The sequence below is a fragment of the Ostrea edulis genome, chromosome 8, assembly GCF_947568905.1.
Source record: "Ostrea edulis chromosome 8, xbOstEdul1.1, whole genome shotgun sequence".
Lineage (NCBI taxonomy): Eukaryota > Metazoa > Mollusca > Bivalvia > Ostreida > Ostreidae > Ostrea > Ostrea edulis.
In genome coordinates this window covers 55805078-55813258 of record NC_079171.1, presented here as the reverse complement: position 1 = coordinate 55813258, position 8181 = coordinate 55805078, and the positions used below count along the sequence as shown (strand labels likewise).

The following is an 8181-nucleotide window of genomic DNA, read 5'->3' as shown; positions in this document are numbered from 1 at the left end:
GCCCCACCCTAATACCAGAACCCCTGACCCAGGGGCCATGAATTTCCCAATTTTGAAAGAGGCATACTTGCTCATCATAACCATGCTATTGGTTTGTCTACTTGATACCCAAGGACAGAGAAGAAGATTTTCAAAGAAATAATGCATTTTCACTATATGACTTATAGAGCCCCACCCTAGCACCAGAACCCCTGATCCAGGGGCCATGAATTTCACAAATTTTAACAAGAGGTACTGTGAGCAATGCTCACTAAAAATACCTCCCGCTTACACCAATCTCCCAAAGGGTGTTGGTAATAGGTATAAACTACCTCTTTTCTGAGTGTTGCTACTTCGATGTCCAGTGCGCATGACCTTTGACCTTTTGACCCCAAAATCGATAGGGAACATCTTCATTCCATGGGTAGTCCATATGTATGATATGGTGACTGTAGGTGGAAAGGATAACGCTTTAGAGCCCGGAAACCATATTGCTACTTCAATGTCCAGTGCGCGTGACCTTTGACCTTTTGACCCCAAAATCGATAGGGATCATCTTCCTCCCATGGGTAGTCCATATATATGATATGGTGACTGTAGGTGGAAAGGATAACGCTTTAGAGCCCGGAAACCATATTGCTACCTCAATGTCCAGTGCGCTTGACCTTTGACCTTTTGACCCCAAAATCGATAGGGAACATCTTCATCCAATTGGTAGTCCATATTTATGATATGGTGACTGTAGGTGGAAAGGATAACGCTTTAGAGCCCGGAAACCATATTGCTACTTCAATGTCCAGTGCGCTTGACCTTTGACCTTTTGACCCCAAAATCAATAGGGAACATCTTCATCCTATGGGTAGTCCATATGTATGATATGGTGACTGTAGGTGGAAAGGATAACACTTTAGAGCCCGGAAACCATATTGCTACTTCGATGTCCAGTGTGCTTGACCTTTGACCTTTTGACCCCAAAATCGATAGGGAACATCTTCATCCCATAGGTAGTCCATATATATGATATGGTGACGGTAGGTGGAAAGGATAATGCTTTAGAGCCAGGAAACCATTGCGTCTACAGACGGACGGACGGACAGGCGGACAACCCGATTCCAGTATACCCCCCCCCCCCCAACTTGTTGGGGGGGTATAAAGAGGCATCCTTGCTCATCATTACCATGCTATCAGTTTCTCTACTTAATACCCGGAGACGGAGAAGATTTTCAAAGAATTTCTACATTTTCACTATATGACCAATAGAGCCCCACCCTAACACAAGAACCCCTGCCCCAGGGGCAATGAATTTCACAATTTTGGTAGAGGGCTCAACGCTCATTATAATTATGTCCACAGTTTGGCTTCTTGATGTCCAGGAGTAAAGAAGAAGATTTTTTTAAATTACACTCATTTTGATGGTTTTTGCCCCACCCCTAAGGCCCCAGGGGGTCAGGGACCACGAATTTCACAATTTTTGTTCCCTTCCCCTCACAGATGCTATATGCCAAAATTGGTTGAAATTGGTTCAGGGGTTTCAGAGAAGAAGCTGAAAATGTTCAAATGTTAACGCACGACGCACGACGACGGACAAAACCAGATAGCAATAGGTCACCTGAATGAATTCAGGTGACCTAAAAAAAAATAAGCTGCCGAAGTTTTCAATGGCTAACGTTCTCATTTATATAAGATAGATTTATCGAGCTTGAATTTTTACATGTTTGATTCATAAGATTTAATTATCAACCCTTCGATTAACCTGCACAAGAAAAATGACTGCCATGAATTTTTCAATCTTACAAAAACGTACAGGTAATGCAGGTAACACAGATAACATCCTGTGTATTTGGGACGGTATATACAAGCTACAAGTAGCAGGGTTTCCTTGGGCTCGGGTCTTCACACCTGCCTTAAATTAGCTCCGCCCCGCACTTAACTTGCCTGAGGAAAACCGACCGGTTGAAAACCTTGGCCTTCAAAACAAGTTATCACTTTAACGCAAAACATGCCGTCGCGCTATCACGCTGACACACAACATGCTGTCGCGCTATCACACAACACGCCATCGCGCTATCACACAACACGCCATCGCACTATCACACAACACGCCGTCGCGCTATCACACAACACGCTCTCGCGTTATCACGCCAATACGTAACACACCGTCGCGCCTTCAAGGTAACACGCTGTCGCGCTAATACACAATCGAACGCGATTGGCTGTGCAAAATCGTGACGGTGTGTTGTGTATTAAGCGCAAAAGCGTGACGGCGAGTTAACGTGAAATCGCGACTGTGTGGTGTGTATAAGCGACGGAGTGTAAACGTGAAAGTGCGACGGCGTGTTGTGTGATAGCGCGACGGTGTGATGTGTGTTAGCGTGATGACGTGTTGTGTGTTAGCGTGATAAAGCGTTTCAAGAATCGCGCTATTACGCTTTTGCACATGGCCCTATCCGCACACCATATAACCATCACCCCATGTTATATGCTTTGCCCTCGTAACCCACGGCGGGAAAATCTCACGTTTGTTTTAGAACATTGAATTCGATGGACTGAATTTACCCACCGTAATCCAACCAAGATATAAATTGATAAGCAAAATGATAATCTTCCAATATATAAAAAAAACAGCACATGTTAACGTGTTTGCGTGCAGGCGAGTGTAAGTTAATCATTCTTAATTCCACGTCAAAAAATTTACGATGAACATCAAATCTATTCGGAAATATTTTCTCCCTAGCGACATCCTCTCACTTATCATTTCATAAAGACAAAATCCAATATCGCCCATACCAAAACATTCCGTTATTTTTTACAAACTGTTATAGATTACCAACACCTCATGATGGGATCATACATATTGAATTGTCTAGTTAAAATGTATAGAGAATTGTCGTGGGAAAAATAAATATTCACAAATTTTAGAGCTCGGGAAATCTTATTAAGCGCCTCTATGACACAGTAGAGACATAGGAATTCTGTGTACATACATAACATGATTAAAGTCTGTCAAGTACATCGATAAAGGAACTATCATAAAGCCCCGTGGCAAGGTGGAGTCACGTGTTTTATTTCTTATGATTAAAAAGTGAAATGTAAAGTTTTTTGCACTGATTTAGATTGTATTGTTACATTCTTACGGAATTTTGAAATCAATGATGTCACCATTTCATATTCTCAGACGACAATAAGCATAATTCAGAAAAAGTGTTTTTATTGCTATCATTTTTATTAAAATATCTGTTAAACGGTTCTTTTTTTTTTTCTTAATATAGTCATAGCGGTTTTATTTACAGCTTTTAAAAACTTTTAAATACGTAAATATAAACATTTCCGTTGCACACTAACTTCCAAGCCGTATTATCGGCGAAGGGTGCTGACCAAGATTTCTCACGTGTATTTGAGCGGTAGGTAATACAAATGCATTGTCACCGCAACACAATATCCCTCATAAAAAACTTTTTGTGTGACGTCACTGCTGTTTACGTATCCCATCGCGTGAGACGTATCTCGGAATGCATCTTCTTTCTTCCTTTTTACAATGGCGGTATTTGAATTTATTGCCGACGGTAACACGATCTATTGCTAATCTCAGTCACCCCATTGTCTGTGATCATGATAGGTAGCCGCCTTTAAATATTGCTGGATGGAGATAATTTATAAATGTTAAGCTGAAAAAGTACAATTCCAGAAAAAAGTAAATATTGACACCTTTTTTGCGAAGAATGGGCTAGAGGGTGTTCCAACATTCTTCTGAAGACTATTAAGACCTCCAGAAAGAACACTGTAAGATTTGTAAAATATGCACATTTTCATTTATCATTAAAGTAAGTATTTATACACGTAGCTTTCTGTCTTCGATAGTTCTTTTAGGGCAGTTATTTTGTTACACCATGTTGTGAAGCGATTCCCTGCTTTGTGTAGGGAATAACATGGGATAAGAGCACGAACCACAAACACACGAATTCATTATTAAAGATCTGAATTATCATTCAAGTTCTTTTTTGGTAGTTTTTTTTTTTCTTTACTTTTTTTAGCAGAGCAATATCATAAACATTTTGATAACTCGGAAAGTGATTATTGTTTTTTATCATTTAAAGTTGGAACTATTGACCGTGAACAAGGATTACAAATGGTATACATCTATATTCATAGTCATAAAACAAACAAATATTAAACAAAACAAGCACATATATGTATACTGACATCACAGACAATCACTTAGACTGTATAAAAGCCCATAGAAAAATTAAGACGTCAAACAAGATGTCAAATACTTTATACTTAGGATACGAGAGGGCGATAGATACAGAGACCAAGAGAGATTTATACAGAGAGAGCGAGAGAGAGACAGACAGACACATAGACAGAGAGAGATACAGCGAGAGGAATAGATACACACAGACAGACAGACAGACAGACAGAGAGAGTAAGACTTATGTTGGAGTTATTATATGGCCGGTAGAATATCAGCCATTGTGTCCGGCTATTTGTATACAAACAAACGGCGATCCAGGACGAGGCTGACTCACAACCGACACTCAATCATTCCATTGTGTTTTTCTATTGTTCTTTAAAAGCATTGCAGAGACCAGTCGTAAGCTTTAAAATCGTCTGCATTGTTCCACAAATATTCCAAAGATTTTTCAATTTGGGAAATATTTTTCATGCATGGCAAGCTATGTAATCGAAATTCTCTTCTTTAGAAAAACGTAACAGTAATATTGTATAATTTTAAACAACTGGTAATGAGAAGGTTTGTTTGTATTGAAGGGTCAATTTGTTCGGGTTCGGTGTCCTAATATTCTAATTACTGATCTGCGCGTATTGTTGCGAGGTGCTGTTTCGTGATGGTATCACTGCAATCTGATTTGTATCTTGTCATTCCGGGTCAAATTGTTCAAAGCACAAAACAATAATTATGCTCAAGAATCTAATTAGCTTGCCGTCAAGGTGTCTGTGTTTTTATGGGTAAAGTGGCTAGCGATTTGGGTTTTATATTTGCATGCATTTAAATTTTGAATTCTCTAAGAGTCCCGATGACTCACCTGAGTTCTCATACACTAATTATCTCTCTCATCGTAAGTTAGGTTTTAGCCTTTAAAAGTACATGTTTGATGTATCGACTTAGGAAATATTGGACCGTTAATACATTTTTTTTATTGTTTGTCCAAAACTGAATGGAAACTGCATAAAAATATATTCAACACAATTTTCCTCTAGCACGTATTTTTAGATCAGCAAATTAAGTAGTTTTCAGTTTTTACTTTATCAACATCAACCGCCCTCCCAGACCCCTGTCTACCTAGTCATAGTAATCTATCATCGTAATTGTAAATCTTTTCTCTTTTTTTTTTCTCTCTATTTTTGGATAAAATTTAACCTCATAATTGCTTAAAACTGTCAACAGGCACTCGGTGACGGGGGGGGGGGGGGCAGCGTAAAACTGTAAATTGGAGGGTAAAACTCTGATTCAATAGATATATTACACTAAGTACTAAAGAAAGCATTAAAGTGCTTTTTACACCTTAGAAGAATAGGAATGGTGGCTGTAGCGCCACACACTCCCCCTCCCCCAATTCTTAATTTCCGAAAACTCATAGACTATCAGTATCATTATGATAAATAAGTCTAAATGTGAAAGTTTCTTGCTGAATAACTATGTGTGACGTTATGCTTATAGAGGGCTTCCGTTGATTTCTGTAAATGAATTGAGGTATCGAGTCTATGAATTGATCACGTTCATTTTAAATCTCATAACTGGTTCTAATGTCTTAAAAGTACATAACTAGTTTTGAAAGTTTACTTAAGATCCTTTCGCTTTTATTTCTCCATGTATTTTTTTCTATTTTACAATGCACTTTATAAAAGACAAAGACTTTATTTCACTTAGATGACAATTGATTGTCAAATATCATTCTTTTTGCGCCTCATTTCCATTTTATAAAAAACCCATTCATTGATAAAATCAGCATTTCAACACGTTTTTGTTTTTACTGAAATTTAGAAAAAGTCTTAAAATGTAGCCACGAAAATCAATCACACGTGAAATGGCTTTCGTTTTATTACCGGCGTATTGTCTGTCTTCTTTTTATTTCCGACCCCTGCTGATTTTCATTGTAAGATTTTCCTCAGGAACAGTGAGTTAACACGCGCGCGTGTCACTGTGGTACGACCCGGGTGTTATCGCGCACCCCGCGGATCACGTCTACCCCTGTTTAAATCCTTCCTTACTACCCTACTACGGTGAAATTTCAAAGCATATCGTCTTTCTTAAAACCGTTATCGCCTTTTCAATAAGCGCATTGTTTTTTACATTTGACGTCCTTAGTATTTTTTAATCATAATTCGAATTCAATTTTCATTTCCTTTCATACTTATTTTGAAAGTTAATAATATAAAGACAATTTGTAACGCTCTATTAAACTTCATCTTCAATAACATGATCTTCGTTGTTTTGTACGATACGAATTTTGTAAAATTCAAAATCTTAATGTCGGATGCATGACAACTTCAGCAGAACTTCAAAGTGACACGAAATCAGTTTTTGATTTAACTTTGAACATCTGTCAATGTCAATATTTTAAGAGTTACCCATTGAGAATTAAATGTCATTCGTGTATTTTTCGTATTTAACGTTTTTCATATACCCGTTGTATCATTTCCGGTATAACCTGTGACACTATTTACTTCCCTTGACAACCGGAACCACGTGACACAAATGTATAGATCTCGCATGTCGTATATTAGTCACTGAGTAAATATGTCCTCCGTTTTCTCAATATAAGAGTAAATATAAAAGTCAATAATAAAGGTCAATATAATCAATGTAAGAGTCAATATAAAATCAATTTAAACGAATCATTGCTACATTAAGTCTTATATTAATATATAAGTCTTATATGCTAATATTAAACGTATGTTTTGGTGTGCCACTTTCGTAAAGGCCTAAACTTTAATTATTCTACAAAGATTAGCAAACAAATTCTATAACCTGTAACAATGCTTCTCGTCGGCTCAGATTTTGGCATGTAGGGGTCGTTGATGGAGGGTAAACCGGAGTACCCGGAGGAAACCCACGTGCCTGAGAGGGCGACCACCATACCTCTGGTAGCTGTTTTATATTGATTATTACTTCGAACATTGTACACATTTTAAAATTCATAGGAATAGAGTGTTTCCATAGAAACGATTGTATAATAATGATATACAGTCAAATGATATATGTTTTACACAGACACGGCAGACTATTTTATGTGACCAGATAATTCATATTTATAACGAATGGTGGAAGATAACCTTTATATAATCTATTGTTCTTGTATTAAATCGCATATATAGCCATTTTGTCCCTAAATCACAGAACTCAGGAAGGCTATCAGTTGATAACAATTGAGTAAGTCGGAAAGTGATGTAGGTTATTTTTCATACAATAAAATTTCTTTATAAATTTTTCCTAGACCAATGGAAAATACAAGAAGTCTCCGACTCCGACAGAGCATCTGATAATAACTAATAATGCAGGTTTTCCACCTTTGAAATAAACGAGGGCGTTGTTTTGATATAGGATTTATTTTTATTTTACATTCATGTATACTTACAAGCGCATGTGCAGAGCTCCCATTGATCCATCTGTACCCATTATCTGTAATATCGCGTGACCTTTATTGTACTGAAATCTACAGATTTAAATGCATTATTCGGTAGCCTATTACAAAAAGTGTGAAATTTAACAACTTTCGCCGGAAGTGCACTCTCAATACAAGGAAGCGAAGACAGTGACGTTTTGTGACATCGTTCCCGTTAAAGTACATGCAGCTTTTTATAAGGAATCATATATCTGCTCTCGACAATTATATTTATACAAAACGCATACGGAAGCAGATTTCCGTTTGATTGAATATGTACAGTTCAATCATTGACGAGGCTATCCGAATGACCGCCCCTCAATTGTGTGACAGCGTCATTGTGCGGAACCTTGTACACAATTCGTTTATTTATGGGTTATTTTCAGCTGCTCGTCCGTTTAAATGCTGTGATACAATTGTCCTTCTTGAACATGCTTTCACGAACAATCAGTTGATTTTTATTTATTTTTTTAAATCAAACCCTTTAAGAGCATGGTATTGGTTTAGGGCATATTGAGTGCATATCTGGGTTTTTTTAAACTTCTCTAAGGACCCTCATTGTAATTTATTGAAAAATCAC

At 37.6% G+C, this 8181-nt stretch overlaps 1 protein-coding gene across 2 annotated transcripts in view; it reads left to right on the top strand.

Moving 5' to 3' along the window:
- The window catches only part of LOC125660881 (uncharacterized), a 91258-nt gene that overhangs the window by 66378 nt on the left and 16699 nt on the right, over positions 1 to 8181 (top strand). The window lies entirely within an intron of this gene.